The sequence below is a fragment of the Dermochelys coriacea genome, chromosome 8 (assembly GCF_009764565.3).
Source record: "Dermochelys coriacea isolate rDerCor1 chromosome 8, rDerCor1.pri.v4, whole genome shotgun sequence".
In the NCBI taxonomy this organism is placed as follows: domain Eukaryota; kingdom Metazoa; phylum Chordata; order Testudines; family Dermochelyidae; genus Dermochelys; species Dermochelys coriacea.
In genome coordinates this window covers 92,457,038-92,480,270 of record NC_050075.1, presented here as the reverse complement: position 1 = coordinate 92,480,270, position 23,233 = coordinate 92,457,038, and the positions used below count along the sequence as shown (strand labels likewise).

Genomic DNA, 23,233 nt, shown 5'->3' with positions numbered 1-23,233 from the left:
AAAAAAATGAAAGCGTACATACTGCAAATGTTTTTTAATGTACTGATAAAGCAGATGTGTATATTCAAGCCTTTTGCTATTTTATTTTTCATGCAAAGTGAAATTTGTTAAACATTCACGGTTTTGGAAAGCATATGTAAAGGTCTTGAGTTTTCTGTTCTTTTCACAGATCTGGTTATTTAAGTAGCATGATCCTATCTATCATTGGAAGTATAGTAGAACAAAAGTATCTATCTAATTAAATCTTATCAGTCTATTCAGGAATTTATACTGTGTTCATCACCTTGATATGTACAGGAGATTTTTGTAGAAGGAAAATGGGGCACCTGAGATTAAATGAGTGTTAGATGATGAAAGGTAAGGGTTAAAATCTTTATGATTACAGTACTAACATTTCTTCTCTGTCATCAACTCTGATATTTTAGCATTTCAGAAAGAAAGAAAGAAAGTAAGAAAGATTACACTATGTGGTACCTAGAAATTTGGTATTGTGTAGTAAATGTGGTGAGGGCTCTTTTATTTATTATCTAAAGATAGTACTAACTGCAATACTGGCTTAATCTTAGATCTGATAATAACAACTTCAATAATAAATAATAAACAACAACAACAACAATAATAATTAATAATAATAAGATAATGCTTTCCAATGCCTGTAAAAGATCTAGCAAATCTTTTGGTTAGCACTAGGCAATACTACAACATGTCTGGCATTGCAGGATCACAGGAACTGGCATTTTCACTAAAGTATCTGTACTTGTGAATCGAGGAATTCTTCAGTTTCTTAACTCTGTGAAAACCCTTTTCAAACAATATTTTTAAAGTGTTAGAATATTTGTGTCTTTTCGATTTTTTTGTGACAGATCCTAAATATCTTACAAGGAAATGTGAAAATGTTCATAGCACTTAAAAGAATACATAGCACAGCTACCATCCATGGAAAATTTAAAGGGAGAAAGTTTCCATGCAATCACTACTTGTGCAATATTATCAGTATTAGCTCAGAGCTCAGTTCTCCAGCCGTTGAAGTCAATGTCGCAATCCCTGTAGACTGCATGGGAGGAGGAGCTGACTCTTGCTTTGTCCCAGGATGATCTTCTTCTATTAAAAGAAAGGTTAAAGTTAGATCCGTTTCTTGTTTAACATAATTAAATATATGCATTCAAAATAAATCAACAGAATTTCATCCAGTATAGTCAAGCCCCCTTCATTTTCATAGCAAGCTAGCAGAAGGTACTTGCTATTGATATTTTCCCCCTCCTACTTTTTTTGAAACTACTACAAAAAACAAGCAAACAAAAACCAACCCAATTGATAAATACTTCAGTGGTTTTATGAAAGTCCAAACTGAGGGCTAGCTTTTGCTCTTACATAAGTGTGCAGAATAGCTCTTGAAGCCAGTGAGAGGTGTAGGCCTGTATTTGAAGGCAGAATTTGGCCCATAATTTGTTGTTTATATAAATTAGTGGCCAAGACAAATCTAAATGGTGTTAAAGAGATTGGGGCAGGTGCTGAGCTGTTGTCAATTGATGCAGCTTCATGAAAGCGAATAGAGTTACACTGATTTATGCTCTCTGAGAACCTGGCCTCTTGTCATGTTTCCCACTGAAATCCCAGAAAAGTTCCTCATGACTGCCTTCCTGCAAAACAGGTTCAATAACATCTTGGTTCTCAACTCCTCACTGAATCAACCTAGGCAGCAAAGTGGATTGGAATAGGTTAGCTTTGTGCATGAGATGTTGCAAGGCTTCTGAGCCCACTTTCCTGTGATGATACATATCTCCTTTTGTTTTCCTGGCCAGATCATTCTGGTTCAGTGAAGTAAATAGAACAACAGGAATAATCCATTTCCACAGGTCCTAAATGAATGATGTATACTTGATTCAATCTTTATTATTCTACCTGTGCCAGTGAATATTCTCCTTGCTGCTGGGTAAGCCCAGATGTACACCATCTGCTTGTCTGATGATCTCTGACATGATTGAGAGGCCACCAAAAATACCTGGTGATCTCATACCTTGTATCTGACTGGTATAAGAGGAGAAGATGTTAATAATCAAACACCTTAAACTTTTGCTGGACACATTTTCAAAGTAAACTCCACCCAGCCTCTAAAACTGCATGTGTCTAAGCTTTTGCATGTAGATTTGTCTTCAGCCAAATTTTTGCATACATCAAATTTTAAATGCAAAATATTGTAGAATCTGCTTTGGACGGTGCTTTTGAAAATCTGACCCTGTAATTCTACCTCCATATGCTTTGTAAGAGCTCTACTTCTGTCCCTCCCCAGTCTGCTATTGTAGCTGCCTACATCTTGAATTCCTATCAACCATAGTCATGGGGTCTTATGGCCAAATAGGTTATTATTTTCCTTAGAACTAACTTTCCCATTTTCATACCTGAAAGAAAACTCAGACCTTTTAGGAATGGGTAGAAATATCAGCCTATATACCTCATTGGGCAATTCAGAAAGAGCCTGACCCTGCATGGTGCTGAGTGCCTTCTGCCAAGTGCTGAAGTCAGTAGAAACTGAAGTCACTCAGCACCTTATAGGATCAAGCTATAAACTGGAGCATTGACCTCCACTGCGCTAATACTGTGTACATAGTCTGACCCAGATCCAGAGCTGTTGTAAAATGGTGTAGTCCACTGAAAAGCTAAGCTGGAGGGTTATATCTGCTGGGGCTCTGGTCCTCTGTGTCCAATCAGTGGGTTGTGCTTATTGTCTCCATTTTTCTAAATGTGCTTGAGCAGGTACTTTTGATTTTTGTCTTTTTTTAAATTTACAACTTTGGAATAGATGTTCAGTGCTACCCTCTTTCATAGCTCATAGATGTGGTTTATCAGCATGGCAAAAAAAAAGTAGGAAAATGTCAGTTCAAGTGTAGGAAAGACAGGAGAGCTGTACAAATTAGATGTTTCTAAGGGTGAACTAATTGGTAGCATGGTTAAAATGGCGTTCATACCACACAATATAGAGAAATGATCATATCTACTTTTATAAGCCTGTAGATTCTTCCTTTGCCAGAAGGATTAGCTCCACCTTCTTGCTCATTGGCTTTATGGTAGGGTGTTTTTTCATGGTAGAGAGTAATTTGCGTACAGTGCTGACAGGGTCCAGACTTGTATCCCTCACTGTATCACTACTACATCTGGAAAAATCTGGACCTGAAAATGTTGCCACATACATGGCAACAGCCAGAATAACAATACAGGCAACATATTTACTTTATAAACCATATGGTAAAAAAATACTGAGTCAAGGTCTACCCAGATATTTTCAGTTTTATTTATTCAACCCAGACCTTATAAATCAATTGTCTTTTTTTCCTTAATAGAATTATTGACTAAGCTTAAAAAGAAAAGAAGGACTTGTGGCACTTTAGAGACTAACAAATTTATTGGAGCATCAGCTTTCGTGAACTACAGCTCACTTCATCGGATGCATGTATCCAATGAAGTAAGCTGTAGCTCACGAAAGCTGATGCTCCAATAAATTTGTTAGTCTCTAAAGTGCTACAAGTCCTCCTTTTTTTTTTTGTGGATACAGACTAACACGGCTGCTACTCTGACACCTGACTAAGCTTAGTAGAGAGAATTTTTAAAAAAAATTAACCTTCCATGAAGAACCGCGAGAGGTGGTCTACACTTAATGGTCTACACTTAATCTTGGTACATTTTACAAAGGCTACAGTGGTATGGTCCCTTTGATTTTGCAGGAAAACTAGCATTTTTTTGTTCCACTGATCTGTTTGTCCATATGCTGGTATGAAACCATGAAAAATCCTCCATCTTGCTTGCAACACACATCTCAACCAGTCTGTAATTACATTAATCTTTTCCTTCAATTATCTCTTGTCCTGGGTCAGCATGTTCAGATTTTTCACTGAACTTTTGTGTCAATATCAAAATCTTGAACCAAAAGCAGCACATCTGTGGGTTCTTAAATGTGGTGTTCTAATGTCAGCTTGAGTGTCAAGAATTAGAGAACTATCAGGAAACAGGTTTCATAGTAGCAGCCGTGTTAGTCTGTATTCACAAAAAGAAAAGGAGTACTTGTGGCACCTTAGAGACTAACAAATTTATTTGAGCATAAGCTTTCGTGAGTTACAGCTCACTTCATCGGATGCATTCAGTGGAAAATACAGTGGGGAGATTTATATACACACACAGAGAATATGAAACAATGGGTCTTATCATACACACTGTAAGGAGAGTGAACACTTAAGATGAGCTATTACCAGCAGGAAGGTTGTGGAGAAAGGAGGAAGAAAACCTTTAGTGGTGATAATTAAGGTGGGCCATTTCCAGCAATTGACAAGAACGTCTGAGGAACATTGGGGGATGGCGGGGGGGGGGGGGGGAATAACATGGGGAAATAGTTTTACTTTGTGTAATGACCCATCCACTCCCAGTCTCCATTCAAGCCTAAGTTAATTGTATCCAGTTTGCAAATTAATTCCAATTCAGCAGTCTCTCGTTGGAGTCTGTTTTTGAAGTTTTTTTTGTTGAAGAATAGCCACTCTTAGGTCTGTAATGGAGTGACCAAAGAGATTGAAGTGTTCTCTGACTGGTTTTTGAATGTTATAATTCTTGACGTCTGATTTGTGTCCATTTATTCTTTTATGTAGAGACTGTCCAGTTTGACCAATATCAAATGTATTTTCCACTGAATGCATCCGATGAAGTGAGCTGTAGCTCACGAAAGCTTATGCTCAAATAAATTTGTTAGTCTCTAAGGTGCTACAAGTACTCCTTTTCTTTTATCAGGAAACAGTCATGATTGAATTCAAATTTTCCAGTGTATTTATGGTCTGTTTGGTCAACCTACTGAGTGACATTTAATTACAGGACTTCTTTACACCACTCCAGGTAAGCTACCTAACAAATCACAATGAAGGTAGGAAATCCCAACAATACTTTGTAGGAGTTAGAAAATGACAGAACTGCTTTCAAGTTTCCAACTGTGAGAGTCTAATCATAATAACAGAGTTTCAGAAGCACTTGTCCTCTCATTTGCCATGAATGATATGTGTGCTAGTGCAAGGTGCTTTAAAATAATTTGACTCCTTTTTCACTCTCACTTTTCTAACCAGGTTCTTGAATATTCCGGTGAATACAGAAGCCAAAGTAGATAGAAATAAAAATGCATTATTCAAAAAAAGCTTATTGTTAACTTTTTTAGCCCAAGTTTACTATAACGTATAGGCTGTCAGTACAGGTGAATGCTTAGAATGCTTAGGACACATACATATTGTGGGTCACACCTTTTTGTGTACACTAACTGACAGTTTACATATACTGCATTGAATTAGACTGTTATGCAAAATTATGCAATCCTCCCTGGGAACAATGCTCTTATACATTTGACCAAAGTTGCAACACTAATCAGGACTTGTGTACCTTTGACTACTTACTTTTTAATATTTTTAAATATGTGTATTTTACAGCAAAGCCTTTTGCAGTTGATTTGCTCATATAATATGAATAGCTGTATATTTTCCTACCTGTACATATTAAATGGTTACTAGTTATTTTATTACAATACATTGAAACTCAATAGCAATGGAGACTTTACTAGATGCTTAACTAATTTATTGTGGCAATGTGGTATTTAGACCACTGATTGTCTGCCAGTACAGTTAAAAGAAATTAGAGACACCATCATTGCTAAATCACTTTACCATTCAAAGAAAAACTGTAAACATATGCATTCATTTAATTATAATAGTGCCAATTATAAGAGAAATTGTAATGCTGAGAGCAGTGGCTTTTATGTAATCATAATAATGGCATGTATTTATCTTGGTTTGGCAAGTTAGGCCTTTCTTTAATAGTTGGCTTTGCCTGAATAGAATGTGGTTTGCTGAAACCAACAATAACCCCCACACCCTTCCATTTGTTATTACGCAAATACTGAACAATAATCATATGGTATAAATGATTAATGTATGCATAGATTAGCAAGTATCTTTGAGGTTTAAAAGGTGTATTTACTTTCATTCTTCTGTTCGACTAAGCATATGGAACAATTAAATGTTCGAGTAGAAATTTCTATTTTTTTTCTTCAGTAAAACTGAATTCTGTTTTCATTGAAGTCTGTGGGAAATTTACCATCAACTTCCATAGAAGCAGGCCCATTGTTTTTAAAACACTTTTTCTGTAGTTGTTTTGCCTATTAAGACATGATTTCATATCCTGATTTCAAAATATTCTCCATATAAATACCATAAACTCATACTGTGTATTTTGCACTGAATGCTACAGACACTAAGTATAGGTCTCATTTGTAAGTGTAAAAAGAACATTCTAATTGTACTTACAAAGCTAAAATAATCTAATTAAAATATTTATTGAAATGCCTTTATTTAGTATAACCATTTATATTTGTCAAAATGTGTATGGGATTTATACAAATTCAAAAGACAAGTGGAAAAAAAAGTTAGGCATGTGTTTTTTTCAGTGAATAACAATTATCGGCGCTTGATTTCTGTAGATCCCTGTCGGCCCTTATTATATATAAAACAAATGAAATCCTTCCTTTCTGAGACTCATTTAAAAGCGTCAAATATCACAGAGCTGATTTACAAGAAGGTTACATGGAGCAAAATGATGATATTTTGTGGTATATTGATGCAGACAGCAACAAAATATTGACCTAGGGCCCCAGTAAATGTTACCAGTTTATAAAAGACTTGAAAGAGTTAAAAAATGCATTACTTGAAACTTGATATAAAAATTGTGGCCAAAGTAAGCAATGTGCTGGAGCACTTGATTATTCTTTTATCAATAAATAAGAGTGGCATACAGTTTATTTCAGCACTGTAATTGAGCAGTGCATTCTGGGAAGCTGAAAAGCACTGTAAGATGAGGAAATGTTTTAAAGACTAATCATGAGAAGAAAGGAGCCTTTCATAGCCCGTATGATGCTGTTGTCAGAGCTAAAGGCAGATAATGATTCAGTAATAATGGCACATTGTGGATATTTAAGCTGAAAAGATTGGGACAAAATGAGCAGACATTGTTGATTTGCTAACCTGAACAGTTTGTCTTTGGGCTCCAAAAACCATGTAAACTAAACATTTTATACTAAAAAGTTTTAAAATTCACAAACAAAGATATTTCTGGAACACTTTTATCAAAAATCAGTTCCGTTTTGTTTGTTCCAGTTACCTTTTTTCAGCTGTAATTGATAGTCATGATTTTTTTTTATTACGCTATGAGCTGACAAAGTATAATGTGTTTCATACTGCGTAAATCTTCTTTCATTTAGGTGCCAGAAGAAATCATCTCAAAAGAAAATCAGTTTTAGTAATGACCTAAAATATTAAATATAAAATTGAGAGTGTCATATTGCAAATAAGTGGACTAATTTGCATTTTGGCTCCAGGGCATCGATAGTGCTATAAAGAGTCATGCAGTTGAATTTATATACATTGTCTTTTTTCTTCATTAGTACATTTTGGATCTGCTAGTTGTCTTTCTTTAAACATCTGTTAAATGCAGCTTTATAAAGCCATACTTTCCCATATGTTTGGGAATGTTACCAAAAGCCTGGAGCCTTGGCCTCCTGAACACTGCTTCATGTCAGAGAAAAAGGTAGATGAGCTCCGAGGGCCAGATCCTGCTTTTAATAGTCAATGTTCAAACTTCCATTGATTTCAGTACATGCTGGAGCAGCCCCTAAAACATTTAAGGCCCAACCCTGGTAGGAATTGAGAACTTGCAACTTCCACTGCCTTTAGGTAATGGTTTTAAATAAATGTGTTTAAAGGCTTTTTTCATTTGGTCTTTAGGAAAAAGCCCAATTTTAGCAAACAACGCTGTGATGTGAGAACATTTGGCCAAATCCTGCTCTCCAAATTACTCCCATGAGAAATGCCAGTGAATCCAATATTGCTGCTTGTGTGAGTAAGAGATGGCCCTTTATTTTGTGAATATAAAGTGTATACACACGCAACCATGCATTAATTTATTATCATCTCTGTGATGACGTAAATAATTCCAGGCCTGGTATTTCCTTTGTAAATACACTTTTCATGTGCAGTTTTACACAAAGGATAAAATGAAACATACTTCTAATGGCTATACAAATGTGTGTTTTTCCCCTTGAGAAAAATATTTATAATAAATAACTTCAAAATTTAAATCAAAATAGATCTTTAAAAAAGTTTTTGTTCTGAACACTCCATAAAAAATTATGTTGTGTGTTTACAGTAACAATAATTTGGATCCATATGTTTTAAATCTGTGTATTTACTGAACTAGATTTTGTTTATTTTAGAACATTTTAAAATATATTTTTATTATTAATTTTTTTACAAAGTTCTATATATAGTAAAGGATTTTAAAAACACGGGGCTAGGTCTTCAGCTGATATAAATTGGTTTTAACTCTTCTGGCTCACAGTACATGGAGAAGCTGAACACCAGGAGTGTTGTAAAAAAAGGATGAAGTGCAATTCATCATGGTCTCCAAGGCCCCAATCCTGCAAACATGGACACGCTTAACTTTACTACTTTGAGTAGCCCTGGTCATGGTAGCAAAGCTAAGCATGTGTGTAGTGTTTGCAGCATTGGGACCCAAGCAGGGAGCTTGTAGAGTCCGAAGGGAAAAGAAGACAGAGGGTGATGGTTAGCAGCAAAAATGTTCCACAGTCCACAGCATATACTTGCAACTCTAGTGAACGATGAATTTTGTTATCCACACTACATTCTAATGGAAACAACTACTCTAACACAATTCAAAAATGAACATTGATACAACTATATGACTGACCTGCCAACAACATTAAATATACACAGATTGAGCTGCTGTTAGAAGCTGAGTGGCTCCTTCCAGGGGCTGGGTGCCATCTTTGAGTTCACTGGGAGTTTGGGGTGATCAGGCTCCATATTTTTAGCCACAGAAGGAATACATTAATTGAGAGACTGTTTTCAAGACATTTTCACAGTTACTAACAAGAATGGCTCATTTGAACCTTCACTGCTTGAGTCCTCTTAGTGACTGCCAGTCTTTTTTCTAGGAAATTTTCCCTGTATTGTCTCAGAATATATTGGATGTCAGTTATCTGACTCTCAGTTTGGTAGGGTATAACATGGCTATACCAATTTTCTTTAGCAAAAATCCTAAACTCTGTGCAGTGCTGTGGTTTTGGTTTGCGCTGTCTCATGCAAACTTTTTCTTTCATTTTGATTCATTTGGCTTATACACCTTGAATTTCACATTGAGTTTTCAATTTAAACAAATCCTCAAACAGAAACAAAAGTCAGGTTAAATCACTGAGTTTCACCAGACCACTAGTGTGTACTAGTGTAGTGTGTTTACTAGTGTAAACTAGTGTTTACATCTAGGGACAGGTAATTCTATTCCCTTCTTAGAGAATCATGAGAATCTTTTGATTTTTTTCTTGTGAAGCTCAGCAGTCTTTCTCTCTCTCTCTCTCGCTCTCACATGGGTTTGAGGTGCAAAATTCAGATGTAGATCCAGATTTCAAAAAACTCAAAACTCAGTGCTGTTAGGAGTTTGATTTGACCCACTCTAAAGATAGACAGCTGGATCCTTAGCTGATGTAAATTGGTGTAGCTCCATTGACTTCAGTGAGAATCTGGTCCAGGGGTTGTTGGCAATTTCTAATCAGATCTGAATTCAGGTTTTTAATATTCTCAAAGGTTGGGTGTGATTTGATTTGGGGTTTGGTTTGGGCCCATATCTATTTTCTGTTAGCTGAAAGCACATCAGAATACCGCCAGGTTCATCCACACCACTGTTCCTTTTTTACCTGTATGATAAAGATACATAAAGAGAAATGGATTTGTCCTCCATATTAATATTGAGGACTCTTGCCAAGGCTTTATTTCAAAATACAGTGGAATATGCACCTTGCTTCTCAGCAGAGAAATCCAAGACACAGAAGTTTGGCCTTTGCTTGATTCTCCATAATCTGCAATCCACTCTACCAAGGTAAAGTTCTTAATTCTCCATCTGTCAAAGGACTTGTCTAATAGTGCATCTTACAAACAGTAATCCCTGATCTGCTTGTCCCACCTCCTTCCTTGATCCATCTAGGCCATCCTAGTTTGCTGAGAATACTTCAAATGTTGCCCTTGGAAGAGGACAGAGTTGTCTGGAGCTTATCCAACTTGGCGTGGGGATGTTCTAATAAAACTCTAAGTGATTCTCCTTGCCAATGAGGAAGGAGTTGAGCAAGATGAAGGAAAGGATGGCACCAATGTCATCTCATTCTGTCCCGCAGCGTGCAATTTTTGGGAAAGTCACTTTTCTCCCCCTAATTCTTACTCTTGACTGCTGATGATCATAATAGTAATACTTGGCATTTATATAGCACTTTTATCATCTTCCAGGTTCTTTTACAAACACTAAGTAATGAATTAATCTTCACAACATACATGTGTAACAGGTAAATATCACCACGTCACAATTAGGGAAACCGAGGCAGAGAGGTTATATCAATATACATTATCGATATTATGGTAGCTTCTAGGGCCCTGACTGAGATGAGGGCTGCATTGTGCCTTGGCACTGTAAAAATACACAGTAAGAGACATTTCCTGCCCTGAAGATTTTATAATCTAAATAGACAAGGCAGTCAAAGAATAGGAGACAGGAAGTATTATTAGCCCCATTTTACAGAACTAAGGCACAGAGCGATTAAGGGATTTACCCAAGGGCACACACAAAGTCTGTGTCAAATCTCCTGAGTCCTATTCCAATGCTTTAGCTATAAAATCATCCATTCTCTCACAGAATAATAGCATGAGGCTCAGATCACTAGATCATGCTAACACTATTAGACCACACATTTGCCTTTCAAAGGCTTCTTAATAAAACATCCTGTTGAATGAAAACATTAAAATATCATTTTAGATACTACAGTGATGGACGCTATAGAAAAATGTACCACAGAGAGATTACATTAGGGTAAAATGTTCCAAGATGGCAAGGACCTCCTTAAAAAAAAATCCAATCAACAAGATGTAACTGAGTTAAGCTTGCTCCCTTTTTAGAACCGTATTTTAATTCTGAGCAACCGCGGTTAAAGTCCATCAAACTAAAATTAATTTTATGATTTAGATTACCGTAAATCACTGTTCAGATATTCCAGTGTCCTATTTTTGACACAAAAAGCATTTTTAATGGAAAAAGGGCAAGCAAGCTATAGTCAGAATTCATATTTTTTTTAATAACTGAGGAAGGTGTTTCTTCATGTTCAACTTGGCTTTTACTATTTGAGACCCAAATTCAGGAAAGCACTTGAGCATATACCTAACTTTAAATATATGTTTAAGTCCCATTGACTACAGTTTGACTGGAATTTACCTTTGCCATGGACTTTTGCTCATGGACCTGTGAGATGTAAGCACATGCTTAGAATTAAGCATGTACTTTAGTGCTTTTTCCAAAGCTGTCGTGAATGTTTAATGGAGTATTTACACCATGAATAGTATAGGTACCTGTGCTTCAATACCCATGGCTAAACAGATATTTGTGTTGTAATGCATACCAGGTGCTTTTGTGTTAATGGATCACTCAAGTGAAGTTTTTGAACTCTCATTTTCAATAGAACTTCTTTTTTAAATTGTAAGTGAAGGGAATATTCAAAAATAAAATTATATTCAATAAAGACAAGTGTCTGCTTAAAGCTACACTAACTAGGAACAGGTTTCAGAGTAGCAACCTTGTTAGTCTGTATCCGTAAAAAGAAAAGGAGTACTTGTGGCACTTTAGAGACTAACAAATTTATTAGAGCATAAGCTTTCGTGAGCTACAGCTCACTTCATCGGATGCATACAGTGGAAATCTCCCCACTATATTTTCCACTGTATGCATCCGATGAAGTGAGCTGTAGCTCACCAAAGCTTATGCTCTGATAAATTTGTTAGTCTCTAAGGTGCCACAAGTCTTCCTTTTCTTTTTACTAACTAGGAAAACTGGAATGAAAGCTGAACATCTGCCCTTAGCTCATAGGTGATGGTAGTGGCAGAAGACACTTGTTAATGTGCACCTCAAATGCCTGGATCCTTTATGTAAATAGGAACTGTGCTGTGGTAACTTCTTGCATATTGTGATGTGTGTTTCTCCTTTGAAGTGATTTTAGTTTCGTATGTGAATAAAAGCTAGCATGTTTAGTACTTTCAGGAGCTTAAAAAGTAAGGACAGACCAACTCAAGAAGGAGAAAGCCATGGGAGGAAACCTTTATTTAAAAATAAATTAAAAAAAGAGAAATGGTTTATTTTAACATTTCTTTCTTTAAAATAAAAAAAGGTGAAGTTGGTTGAATTTGGGGAAAAATTGCATTTAACACTGGGGTGCACTTTGCTGTAAAATGAATGCTTGCTCAAGAGTTTATGAAGGCTTCATGGGAAGAGCAAAGCAATCGAAGCCATATGTATTGGGCAGACTGCCAGTTGTTTGCCAATATGCCCAGGCCACCTGGATGTATATGCAGCCAACTATGCCATTCTGACTAGCCAGCTTTAACCTTCAGACTGCTGCTTTTTCAGCTCTTATGAAACTCTAAAGATCTCCAAAGTGCATCCATTTCTCCCATGCCAGTAGTTTATGTGCATACAGACAGGCTGTACAGGTACACTGACCAGACAGCTCACAGCACCCACTTTGAACGAGCTCTTCTTTTGTCTAGAGAGCAGTTTAATAATGTTGAACCAGGGCCATAAGATGAGTCTGGAGATAGCAGACTGAAACCTTTACCCATATGCCATAGACAGACACTTTGACTGACAAGCCACAGTTTTACTCCCAAGTCTGTGGAAACACTGTTTTATAAGTATAATTTATCAAGGTTTTGTTTAACATAGGTTGCCACAGTAACTTTCTTTACTGAATATTTTCACGAAATTTAAAAGAACTGAAGCATTTATTGTAAGTCAGGCATTAATAAGCACATGGTTGCATTATATGAGGTAATTTATTGAAATGTTTATTCATTAAATTTCACTTGCAAATAAAAGTACCTCAATATTCTATTAACCTTTAGTTAAATTCTGGTGTCATGGACAAAGCCTGAAACTAGTACAGTATCTGTGGCAGTATTGTAACATCTAGGTGATATTAGATACAGTGAAGTTATTCTAAATATTGAAACTAATGGAGAAAAAAGATTCTGTTCAACTAGGTAAACATAGCATGGGAAGTTTTAGTGTAAGAAACAGCAAAATTTTAAATCTGGCCTATCTGAGGTGATAGTCATGCACCACAAATTAATTGCCCTTTACCTGAATAAAAAGCAGCTCTGACAGTTTAGCATGGAGACTTTCCTTCTCTGTATAGCTTTTAATTAATGCATTTATAATTGCTATTATATTTTGAGGGTTGGGGGTGCAATCAAGCCTATGTGTTACATATCTGTTTCAGTTTAGAGAGATATATGCAAATATTTTATTTGTGGAAGTAAATGAGAGCAGGGTAGACATCTAGCTACCTGTTTACACTACAGATCATCTGCCAGTGGAAAAACGGAACTGATGCTTATTTGCATAAAACTCTAGGTTCAAAAAAGGAGCCAAAATTAAGGCCCTTTTAAAAATCAGGCCTTTAATGAAGCTGGACCAAGTCTGTAGCTAAACTCAAACCATGCAACTGTACATGGATCAGGGTTTCAGGATGAAAGTTTGTCACTGTTCTACTGCACATTGCTGTCATTGCGACAAGAAGCTATTCTAGTCCCCTGTAACATTTGTACCCTTGCTTTGTTCCCAACATCCAGCTGATGAAAACTGGCTGAGATCACATGTGGAGCCCATCTGCTCTGCTGCGTAATCCACCAAGGCTTGCTGTTGAGCTGAGTGACCCACTCTTCCTCCCTAAAGGGTTTGAGCCACATTGCTTTTGTCGCGAGGGGGTGGCATTGTAATTTTTGGTGAAAATTCATACTAAACCCTTGGTGGCTGACATATTTTTGGGACTCTGATTTGTCTTCTCTTTGTAAGATACATATTGCAGATTTGTCGTTTATTAATAGAGAAAGACACTGTTGCAAATGCACAAAGACAGACATACAGTGATAGGGAAAGGGTCCCATTGAGTTTTACTGTCTGTCAGGCGAGATGCAGCTGAAGCCAACCTCATCTTTACTATCCTGGCCTGGTGTGGCTGTCAGCATAGATAGCTGTGGCTAGGATGGAGGAAGAAGAGCAGAAATGGAGACAGGTGGTGAAACTGAAGGTTTAAAAGGAGTGATATCATATAGGTATTTAAGGTACATTTACAATTCACAAATTTTGCCTTTAAATGTCCCTTCTGTGCCTAATGTGCTAATATATATTTGCTTACATCTTTGCCTACATAAATATATACATCACAATTTTTACTACAGTATTTGTTTAGTCAGTGAGCCACAATGTATCGGTCTACAGTGCTCTTTCTGTGACATTTAATCTTAATAATAGGTTTAAGGCACCACTCTAATACCTTGCCTGAATCATATGGTTCTTCTATCAGTCAGTGTTTATTATCTAATATTTTCCTGTTGTGTGTGTGTGTATGAGAGAGAGAGAATTCTTTCTTCATTTTATTTATTTGGACTTGATTTTCTTTTCAGATAAAAAGTTTGGTCGTAAATAACAATTCTTTCATCCAAGGATCTCAAAGCAGTGAAGTTTTAAAGGTTGTAAATAATGAAGTTGTTTAAACAGGAATCATAATATCCTTTGAATAGTATTTAAGATGTTAAATACCTAAATATTAGTTTGGCTAGCCCACACTGAAGATTTGCTATTAAAAAGGACTGAGAAGAATATGGCCATGCCAGAGTGGGTGCAATATACAATACTATCCTGAACGGAACAGGTTCTTCATTCTTCTGTCACTTTTGCCTATGCTTTCTCCTTCTTCTGACCAAATTCCCCCTCCCTCATCCATCCATATTTACAAAAGGGAGGGGTCTATTACATGTCAGCTGCACTCCCATCCGTATATTAGGAAGAACATAGGCTCAGTTTCCCTTTTCATGCACACATGGGACTCCCAGTAGTGTTAATGTTCCACGCTTGTCTCAGGGGGAAAATGGACCCTGAAATCTTTCTTACAGGTAATAACAAAGCTCTCATTCACATGGCTTTGGTTGAAAAATTGAATCTACTCTCCTTTTTTACTCCCTTCCCTCCCTTCCTCCCCCTCGTCCCCCCCAAAAAAGTTCTAGTATGCTGGTCACAAGTACAAACAAAGGGAACGGATTTCCTTTGTCTGATGACAGATACAGTCACAAAATGACCCCAGATTCCCCTCTAAGGATAATACGCATTCCTATTTCCAGTCTTTGTCAGGGGAACTATGGGTATGAATACAAAGCAAAGAAACAGGGCTCAGGCTCTGGGGCTGTTTCATTATTGTGTAAACTTCTTGGCTCAGGGTGGAGCCCAGGCTCTGGGACCCTCCCACCTTGCAGGTGGAATCCGGTCCACTCACCTCTCAGCATCCAGCAGGTTCTGTGCAGCTCCTCAGCAACTTCTGTTCCAGTCTATGTAGCTCTTGCTCCTCTGCCTTCCCCATATGGGGTCTCCTGATGAAAGCACAGATGTAAGTCTGTATCCAGTGCCCCTTTCACTCCACTTTGTAAAGACTTTAAAGAGACACTGTCAGCTTGAAATAACAGCCCTGAAAGTTCTGTACCTACAAGTGACCTCTAAGGCAAGAACAGAAAGAGGCTGAAGAACATTTTCCCTGGGTTTGCAAATTGTTTATTTTGTGTACTTGTGCATCAGTGAGTTTTACGGTGGTGTTGATGGTGTACACCCTGGTATAGGCTTGGCAAGGATTTTTACCAGTTACAGCTACAGTTCGTAGGTGTGTGCACAAAAAGAGAGGGACTGGGGAGTAGTGTAGGGACCACCAAACAGGTTTGGTGGTGGTGTGCTTCAGACCCTTACTAATATAAACTGGGGAGCAGAGAAACTCTTATTTTTTTCTTTTGTTTTAAAAAAAGTCAGAACATACTACTGATCAGAAAAAATTGATTTAACTATTCAGTTATTTACAATTAAAAAGCTCAAATTGACATTGCCACTTTAAGAGGCCAAACTGAGGCAGCCCTGAAAATTTAGCCCATACAGGGAAGAAAGCAAAAGTTGCCTCTGAAAGGCAAAACAGACAAAGATGTGCTCAGAGCCTGCTTGTACTAGCATGTGAAGAACACACTGTAAGCTGTAAAGAGGGAGGGACATAAGTGTATGGGCCCTCTCAGAAAACATTTCTGATCCTAGGTGAAAATCACATAGTAAAGGGGAATGAATCCTGCACTGTTGAACTCCAGGATTTCAACCCAGAAGTTTTGACACTAGATTTTAGACATCCCATTTAATAATTGACTCACTTCAGATTAACATAATAGGAATTCCCCTCATGAATAGTGTTACCCTTTTCTCTTTTTGATCCTAAATCTAGTAACATTTCTCTTGTCAAATTGGTAAATTCCTCCCTTCCGTTATTTTGCCAGTATTTTACAGCATACAACGGTAGATCAGTGGGAAGTGAACTGCCTTCAGACATGACTGTTTCAATCCAGGCAACTGTGCACTGAGGATGTGTCCTGTTGTGTTGAATTTCACCCCACCACAACACATCATCAGAGCAATGTGACATGAACTGACATGGAACATTTAATCATATCTGGTTGATGCACTACATCACAATGGTTCAAAACTTCAACTCTTCCCTTGTGTATGGGAAGAGGTTATTTTCCCCTTCCCTGCTACCAAATGCTAACATATATACTAGTCAGAACAGATAAACAGAAGAGTCGATTAAGGGGAGTAGTCTTGATAAGCAGGTGTGAAATTCAGATTATTACTTCAGGGGATCTCTGAAAGGAGGCTGGTTAGTTGAGCGCCAAACACATGGTACAATCTGTCTTTGCATAAAGCAGACAATGGACCTGATTCTGACTTTCTTTATGCTGGAGTAATTCAGGAGTAGATCCACTGGCTGGTGTGATACCAATGTCACTGAGCGTAGACTCAGCAGCTCCTATGATATTTTTAACAGGAGGTTTTGTGCTCTGCTTGATTGAGTGAACATTACTTCAGCCCCTCTGCTGTGGTTATGAATATATTGGGCACTGAGGTTTAAGAAATGATGAAATCCCAAATCACCTGGATTATGCATTACTTGGGCTCCGATCCAGAACTGATCTCTGTACGATCTTAGGGGTATGCCCATGTCGAGCTCAATCCAGGATTGAGGTTTTGATCAGCTCCGAGCTAATGTAAATTGGCGTGGCTCCACTGAGTAGAGCTAGGCTGGTTTATGTCAGCTGAGGAGCTGGCTCTAGAAGAGGGTATGTGGTGTTTATGTCCAAAATAGGAGTCAGTGTTATAATTATAATCGTTATGATACCATCCTAAGATAAGAGCAGGGATGTTTTTAAAAATACTAATATAGGATTAGTCTCATACAATTATTATTTAATGACAGCTCCTTTACAAATTTGAATGTGTTGCCTTGAGACTTGGTCTTTGGTATGGCTCTTTCTGACTTTTATAAATCTGTTAATTTAAATAACATTCCAAGATAAATGAAGGAATTAAAAATGAAAATTATGCAAAAGAAAATATAAACCAAGACAGCTAGTGCAAACAGAAATTAATATTAATTTAATGCAGAATGTGAAAATGTATCAAAAGTGCTAATCAAATAGTTTAATGTAAAACAAAAACTAAAAATTGTATTTTTAGGAAGGCAATATTTTCTGTAAAAAGAAAAGGAGTACTTGTGGCACCTTAGAGACTAACAAATTTATTTGAGCATAAGCTTTCATGAGCTACAGAAGCTTATGCTCAAAAAATTTGTTAGTCTCTAAGGTGCCACAAGTACTCCTTTTCTTTTTGCGAATACAGACTAACACAGCTGCTACTCTGAAACCTGTCAATATTTTCTGTATTAGCTTTCAGTCACTTTCACATAGGACTATATCAGTGCCAATTAAAATTCTATGACCATCAGTATAACAACCCAATCAAAGTTATTTCTAACCTATATAACAACTTAAGTACCAATGTGGACACAAGAACAAATGGGTATAAACTGGCCACCAGGAAGTTTAGACTTGAAATCAGATGAAGGTTTTTAACCATCAGAGGAGTGAAGTTTTGGAATAGCCTTCCAAGGGAAGCAGTGGGGGCAAAAGATCTATCTGGTTTTAAGATTCTACTTGATAAGTTTATGGAGGAGATGGTATGATGGGATAATGGGATTTTGGTAAGTAATTGGTCTTTAAATATTCAGGGTAAATAGGCCAAATCCCCTGAGATGGGATATTAGATGGATGGGATCTGAGTTACCCAGGAAAGAATTTTCTGTAGTATCTGGCTGGTGAATCTTGCAAATATGCTCAGGGTTTAGCTGATTGCCATATTTGGGGTTGGGAAGGAATTTTCTCCAGGGCAGATTGGAGAGGCCCTGGAGGTTTTTCGCCTTCCTCTGTAGCATGGGGCATGGTTGACTTGAGGGAGGCTTCTCTGCTCCTTGAAGTCTTTGAACCATGATTTGAGGACTTCAATAGCTCAGACATGGGTGAGGTTTTTCATAGGAGTGGGTGGGTGAGATTCTGTGGCCTGCACTGTGCAGGAGGTCGGACTAGATGATCAGAATGGTCCCTTCTGACCTTACTATCTATGAATCTATGAATTTAAGTATAATTAACAAACTATATAATTTCTAGAGCTGCCCAAATAATTAAAAATATTTGACAAATAATTGATTCATGATTGAAAAAATGAATAAATTATTTGAAGAACTCCATAGAGCTAGTTGAATAATTAAAAATGTATTTGTGAATAATTGTTTAATTAATTGATGGAAAAATATATTGAATACATTATTGGAACATTAAGTCGAATATTATTTGACTCATACAAATAGGCTTCAGTACTACAGAGTGCTGAGTACCTTCTGGTGATGATGGGAGTGGACGGTGCTCAGCAGAATGCACTCTCAGGCTTTTAAATATTAGGGCGTCGTTTCAGTAAAGCACATAAACTGGATTTTAAGTGCTTTGCTGAATCAGGGCCTGTGCCCACTTCTGCAAACACTTGCACATGGGTATCTGGAACCACTACTGTGCATATAAGTACTTATGTCTGTATGTGTTTGCAAGATCAAGGCCCCGTTTGGTATGAAATTAATCTTTCCAAGTTGTTATTACTAACACAGACATTGTTACACACAAAAGATTTCTTAATATATATATCCAAATTTCAGCCCCCACTTTCAGTGTATTCACGATTTGATCTATTTAAACTGTTCTAATCTTTCCATATTAGGTATTTGCGCAGTAGCCTTAGTTTACAACCAACTATACATATAGATGTATTTCGTAAAATACCTCTCACCCTTATCTTCAGTAATGTGTTTTTTCTGGGTAAAATATACTCCATCTTCAAGGCTCTGTGTGCCTGATCCAAAGCCTATTGAAGTCAATTGGAGAAATCCAACCCCCCACTCTGTGGTCATTAGGTGACTGTCACCCTTCAGCATAGTTCCTATACAGGCTTTAGGAGATGTGTGGAGCACTTTGCTTTTCCCTTCGCAACCCACAGAATAATTATGCCCACAGTGTTGAAGGACAATATCAATCTCATGTGATATTTAAGTATTTTCTAGCTTCAAGTCACTTTACACACATGGCTGCTTTTAGTTATGTCTTTATACAATGATTAGTGAAGTTACTCGGGAAAACAATGAATTTCTTGATAATATACTGAGTTTTCAAGTTCTCATTAGTCTTAACAAAACCTGATAACTGACATACTGGAAGTGCTAATCATAAACTATAATTTTTTTACAGTAAGAGACACCCTTTCTAAGCAGTGGTTAGTTTTTTCAGAGGAATATTGGTCAGTCTTTGAGATAAGAACATACAGCTGTCTGTTGGATTAGTTATCAGTGGCACCAGTATGTTGTTCAAACATGCAAGCCCAGCTCTGGTTATGGTTCATGGTTGGAGTATATCATTTCAAGAAATAAGAAGCTTCAGTTTAAAGTGGTATTATAATGGTATTTTTAATACCACAGACTTCTACGTGACAAAGAGATCATTAATGTCTGTCCACGTAGGAAAGTCTTGCTGATGTTACCACATGGCATAGTCTTAAAGGTGACCCTTCTTTAGACTTGGTTCTCTCCAGTTTTCCATCCAAGTGTCCATCAGCCCATGGTGAAGCAAAGGAAGTAAATATGTTCATGCTCCTTCTTTGATGAATATTCTGATAGATGATTTCATGACAAACGTTATCTTCTGCACTTTGAGGAAAATAGTCTGGAATCCACTGGTGTAGAAGGAATGCTTCTTGTGTTACACGTCCATTGCCCAAAAGGAAAATATTAACATATGCTTGTGATTTTGACCATGTTAAGTCATTTTCTATTCTCTAAGAGCTTGAGAATCTTTCCATTGACCTCAGTGGGCTTTGCATCAGGCCCTAAATACCTCCTTTTCAGATATTTTCAGATATCCTGGTTAATAGTCATCTCTGAATTATGGTCAACTGTGATGCTGTCCGACTGGTATAATCCCATTGTCTTTTTTAATTATCAACAATACGATTCCACTGCATAATCAAGGTATTTTATCTTCTTTTGCCAATGGCAAACAAAGATAATAACAATATACATATGTATTGGGTATTAACACCATTATGTTTTCCTAGATGATAGATTTAATAGAATTTTCAGTGTCTACTGAGTACAAATATAACTTCCTAATTTTACTGAGTGGCTGTCTGTCAGTAAAATGATTTTGTGATCTTTAACAGAAATATTTTAAATACTGTATGTTGCCTATATAATAATTACAAGTTAATGAACATCTTAAAAGGAATGCAATTAATCCCATATCACAGTGTTTTCATGCTCCTAACCATAATTAGTTCTGTATATTAAGGTAAAATCTCATTCCTACGGTAACAACATTATGTTAACTTGTTAATAACATTATTCTGATTTTACAAACAAGACTTCGTTAATTAATTCTGGGAAATCCTATGGCCTGTGTTATACAGAAGGTCAGGCTCATAGTCTATGATCAGAGTGGGACCTTCTATTTATGTTTTTGTTAGTAATTTATGGGACAGATATTAGAAAGTGGCTTCTAAAATTGCATCTGCAGCTTTTGTCCATGCAAAAGATTTGGGAATGCAAACTTACAGGTACAGTTTTACTTGCTAGGTTGAGGCCCCTATGAAAATTTAGCCCTACATATTTTTTCTCTTGAATCTTGTTGGACTATAGTTTGGCAGTGGGATATTTTGGACCATGAGGATAGATTTTCACATAATTTGGTCATTTTTCTCTTACTGCACACAGTTAGGATTCTTCAGTAAACAAATTGTCACACTGGGAGAGGTGAGAGAAAGTAAAGAGAGTTGGGTCTTGCTACAGCAATCTACTGTATTCAATCTACTGTATTAAAAGGATATTTAGCCCTGGTTATTCCAGTAGAAGCCCGCGTAGAGCATGGGTTAGGACAAAGCTCTTGTGGTACAAGTTGGTTGGACCTCCCCCTTCTCTGAAAGGCCATGAAATAGTACGGCATTGGGTGGATAGGGTGTCAGGAGACTGAGTGAGGGTCAGGGTCCCAGTGAGTGTCTGAGACTGAGTGAGGGCCAGAGGCAGGCCAGGGACCCAGGAGACTGAGTGAGTCAGTGTGTCCTCAATCAGCTGGGCTTCTGTGAAGCTTCAACTGCAATTTAATTGCCCTAGTGGAACCCCTAACGGAGGGTGGAGTGCCTGTCTGCACCTGGGACTGAATTCCCCTGCTTGTGCAGTGGCCCCTGCTGGCTCAGGAAGTCACATCTTGCTCCCCCTTCTGTGCCAGCAAGAGAGAATGGAGTCCATTTGCTTTTCCAAAAGTACACTATAATTTGCTGGGCCAAAATAGAACATGTAAGTGAAGCTTAGAAGTAATCTCTGCTTAAGCACTGACCCTGGCCCTCAGATTTATGTGCTTGCTCCTGCTGTGCCATCATACACTAAAATACCCATGCCAGTGGGCAGTGTTTATGTAATGATGTTGTCTCATTTAAAAAATATATGGTTGTATTTTGTATTTGTTGTTAAAAATCTCAGCAAAGACCTAGGACTTGATTCATTGGTGAAGTGGAGTTCAGTCTGACTCTCTTGTATCACCAGAGGCTGCTGTTCCCCAGGGTCGATTCATTCCCTGAGGAGAGCAAGCATTGTTTTCCCTATTGCACTTCTTGGGAATATCCAGTGTCCCAGTGAAAGATGCTCACCTCATGGATGCTGTCCCAGCTACCCGCTTTCTGAGGTGCACTCATCAACTTGGTATCCTCTGTTAGAGTGAGAATTGTGAGTGGCAGCCCCCCTTTGGGACAGAATTTCTGCTGCTGGAGGTTGGCAGCTCAGGGCTTGTCTACACTGAAGCAGCTTTCTGCGCTCAAACTGCAGCCGTGTACACACTGCCAAGCCCCTTTGTGTGCAGAAACTCCTCAGTTGCAGTGCTGCAAGACACCTCGACGAGAGTCGTGAGGCTATTTGTGCAGAGGCTCCAGCGCTTTATTGCCAGTATAGACACTTGATTGCTTTCTGCGCTGTAACTGGCCTCCAGTGCTGGCCTATAATGCCTCAAGTGATCGCTCCGCTCATTGTTTTGAACTCGGCTGCCCTGGAGACATGCGCCCCTCCCCTTTCAAAGCACTGTTTCTGACAGCTTTTGCGTGCTGTGCTGATCTGTGCTGGGGTACAAAGCAAACCATTAACGTGGAATGCTTGTGTTGTTGAACACAGAGGCAGGTGTGTGTGTGTGAGAGAGAGAGAGAGAGAGAGAGAGAGCCCAGGGAGGGAGGCAGGAACTGATGTTGGGGTTTCCCCCTGCCTCAGGACTGGTTGCTTCCTGCCGCTGTCTGCACTTACTAGACAGCATGCTGACACACTCTCTGTCCTCCAAAACACACTGTCTCTCTCCCTCCCTCCATACACGCACACACACACACTCCCTGTCACACACTCTCCCCCCTTTCCCCCACTGCAGTTGAAAAGCAGCTGGCAATGTAGTAGGATGCCCGTAGAACAATGGCATTGGGAAACCTGCATCATGTGACGCTGTGCCTGCCCCATAAGGCATTGCAAACCCTTCCCAAAGCACCCTTCGGCCAGTTGCACAGTGGGATAGCTACCACAATGGACTGCTGTCTTTGCCATTGCAAGAGCTGCTAGTGTGGATGTGCTCCAGCGTCA

General features: G+C 38.0%; 1 protein-coding gene and 1 long non-coding RNA gene across 19 annotated transcripts in view; one reads left to right on the top strand and one right to left on the bottom strand.

The window, feature by feature from the left end:
• The window catches only part of NFIA (nuclear factor I A), a 465,041-nt gene that overhangs the window by 260,744 nt on the left and 181,064 nt on the right, over positions 1-23,233 (top strand). The gene's annotated exons all lie outside the window — the stretch shown is intronic.
• Positions 572-22,818, bottom strand: LOC122461275. The gene is made up of 3 exons (XR_006283161.1): positions 19,369-22,818; positions 15,449-15,542; positions 572-1,098 (listed from the first exon to the last, which is right to left on the bottom strand). It is a non-coding gene; the product is annotated as an uncharacterized LOC122461275 (long non-coding RNA).